Here is a 3,546-nt window from a genome sequence, read left to right on the forward strand (position 1 = left end):
ACTTTCGGTCGGCCATAGATAGCTCTTTGCGATAGGTACGAAAGCGATACCCGTTGATGTCGTACTTGTCAAATGAACGGACCTTATAGTCAAAACCATTAGCGACTTGTCTCAATTCGGCGTCCATAGACTCTGAATTAGCCTACAAGTTTAATATGAAAGGATTGTTGCATTATGCACAAATTAGCGAATGAAATGAAATTGTCTAATAGAAATTACCGTTTGTTTGAACCAAGAGATGAAACCGGGATAGCCACCTCCTTGCTTTACGAGAAGCTCATACTCTTCGACGGAATCCTTTTGGATCTCCGCTCCATACGAGAATATGGAGACGTATCGACTGTATGACATATCCAGGAATAAGAGTAGTTCAAAGGAAATAGAAGTTGCGAAACAATGTACCGAGAACTTACTCGATGTACGGCCGCACTTCTATCAGGTTGTTGAAGATATACAATGAAATGGTCCGCCATTCTTCGTTATCCAAAGATACTGATGTGAAACACTAGCTGGTGCGAGATTCCCTTTGAATAGGCTGAGGTTGGATCCACCCTTTTTAGGCTCGTCAGCATTGTACCGAGGCTTCGGATTATGCAAATGACGATTTTTGGCTTCGTAGTGCGCTGTTACGAAGTTTGCCGCCTCCTCTGTGATGAATGCCTTAGCCATCGATGCTTCAATTCTACGTTTATGTTTACATTTTTCTCGAAGCGTCTTCTGCATCCTCTCAGTTGGGTAGCACCAACGATTTTGCACGGGCCCCCCCAATCTTGCCTCGGTCGGGAGATGCAAAATCAAATGCTGCAATGGATTAAAGAAACCCGGTGGAAAGATCTTCTCTAACTTGCAGATCAACTCCGGCGCCAACTCTTCCATTTCTTCTTGCACGCTAGGTGATAGTTCTTTCGCACAAAGAACACGGAAGAAATAGCTGAGTTCTGCCAGTACTAGCCATTCATCCTCAGGGATGAAGCCACGCAACATCACCGGCATTACCCGCTCAATCCATATGTGCCAATCATGACTCTTGGGACCAAATATCTTCAGTTTATCAAGATTTGCTCCCCTCTTTAGATTCGCTGCATACCCATCGAGGAACATCAACTGCTGTTGCACCCACAAGAGAATTTCCCTCATAGCTGGCCTTCCAAGATTGAACCATGCCTTTGGCTTCGTTCAGTTCTGCTTTCCTTTCGGTTCTTTCATGTTTTGTAACGGCCTATCACATAGCGCCTCCAGATTGACTCTAGCCTTAGTATTATCCTTTGACTTCCCATCTATGCCGAACAATGTACCAAAAAGTGCCTCGGCGATATTCTTCTCAGTGTGCATCACGTCGATGTTGTGTGGGCAAAGGAGGTCTTTGAAGTAAGGCAGATCCCATAAGCATGTTTTGTGAGTCCACGCGTGCTTAGTATTATACCCCTTGAAGTACCCTGGACGTTGTGGATCTGGCTCGAGAGTGTTTAACTGATCCAGGGTCTGTTGGCCTGTCAATGCAGGTGGTGCAGAGTTTTTGATAACTCTACCCCTGATGAAGTTCTTCTTGTCTTTCCTGAACTTATGGCGAGGATCCAGGAACTGTCTATGCATGTCGAAGCAAGAAAACTTGCGGCCGGCCTGAAGCCAACGAAACTCAAGAGCTCCCTTGCATGTGGGGCACGGGAACCTTCCATGCACACACCAGCCAACGAATAGCGCATACGCCGGCAAGTCATGCGTCGAGTACATGTACCAGACACGCATTATGAAGTTCCGTTTGCTAAAGGCGTCGTATGTCTTGAACCCATTATCCCAGGCTTCTTGCAATTCGTCCTTAAGCGGCTGCATGTACACATTCATATTTTTTCCCGGATAGTTGGGTCCTGGAATTATCAACGTCAGGAAAATGTTCTTTCTTTGCATAATCTGTCCGGGGGGGAGATTGAGTGGAAAGACAAATACGGGCCAACAACTGTATTGGGCTGCCGTCATACCAAACACACTGAACCCATCCGTGCTGATGCCGACTCGAGGATGCCTCGGATCTGCCGCTTTGTCAGCATGTAATTCATCAAACTTTTTCCACGCAACACCATCCGATGTGTGTACCATCATCAGATTCCCATCTGCATCTAGTTCGGTTCTTTTGCCTGTTTGTGCCATGTCATCTGTCTGGCCGTCTCTTCGACCATGAAAAGACGTTGAAGTCTTGGTACGATTGGCATATACCGAAGAACACTAACGGGGATTTTGGTCTGTGTCTTCTCACCCATACCGTTGTCTACCACAATATACCTGGAAGACTTGCAAATGGGACAATAGTTCAAGTCCGCATAGTCAAGCCTAAATAAGGCACATCCTTTCTCACAGGCATGTATCTTCTCATAGGGCATCTTCAGTGCACGGAGGATTTTGTCCGACTGGTACAGGTTTGCAGGCATTACATGGCCTTTGGGTAGAAAGCGTCCAAATACTGTCATAATTGCGTCATAGCATTCTCTGCCCAAGTTGAACTGAGCCTTCAGAGCCATTACTTGTGAGATGGCATCCAACTGACAAAGCTCAGTGTGCTCGTGGAGCAGACGTTTCGAAGACTCCAACATTTCATTGAAGGCCTTTGCAGATTCCTCCATCTCCTCGTCCGAATCCCGAGCATCATCATAGCCTTGCACCATGTTTTCCATCCCGGTACCATGCTTGTCGGTGCGACGACGATCCACCTCAGCTCGGTCACGTTGGGCAGACTCACCATGAAATGTCCACACCGTATAATCGGGCATAAAACCACTCTTCTGCAGGTGTTTGCCCATTTTAGCCTCTGTCTTCTTTTCCCAATTGCCGCACCGGAAACAGGGGCACCAGGTTTTCTTTTGGCCATTTGCAAATGCGGCTTGCACAAACCCCTTAGTTTTTGTGAACCATTCAGCGCTCCATTTGTTCTGACCAGTGTGACCGGTATACATCCAAGCACGGTCACTCATCTTGACTTTCAGAGCTACTGGACACACAACAATTATATATGTAATTCACCATGTATATATTCATCAGTTGATCTACTTTGTCAATTTTATTACGTCCATGCAACCTACACTCTAATAGGTAATGATAGGTCCTAATCCCACCCGTGTATGTGTAGATTGTGTTCATTTTCCCATGCTATGCTCCGGATCCGACGCAAAATTTCGGCAGCACCTCCCCGCTGTTCTCCTGATACACGTCTCTGCAATAAACAGAGAGGATGTGTACCCGGAGAACAACAGGGGAGGCACTGACGAAATATATGCGTCGGATCCGGAGCAAAGCATATGGGAAAACAAACCCAATCTACACATACTCGGGCTGTCCATGGATAGCGTTGGACAATTCGAAAGAATCAAGGTTATAAATATGCAAATGCATGCATATTTATAACTATGACGCTTTCGAACGGGAGACACATATTGGTTACGCATACTGATGATTCAAGACACATATATAGCTAGCTATCAAGTTTCATCGGAATAGATCAAATAATTAATGGGGGAGGAGGACTTGTCATTTGTGCTCACCCACGAACGAAGGGGC

Source organism: Triticum dicoccoides, chromosome 3A (assembly GCF_002162155.2).
Source record: "Triticum dicoccoides isolate Atlit2015 ecotype Zavitan chromosome 3A, WEW_v2.0, whole genome shotgun sequence".
Lineage (NCBI taxonomy): Eukaryota > Viridiplantae > Streptophyta > Magnoliopsida > Poales > Poaceae > Triticum > Triticum dicoccoides.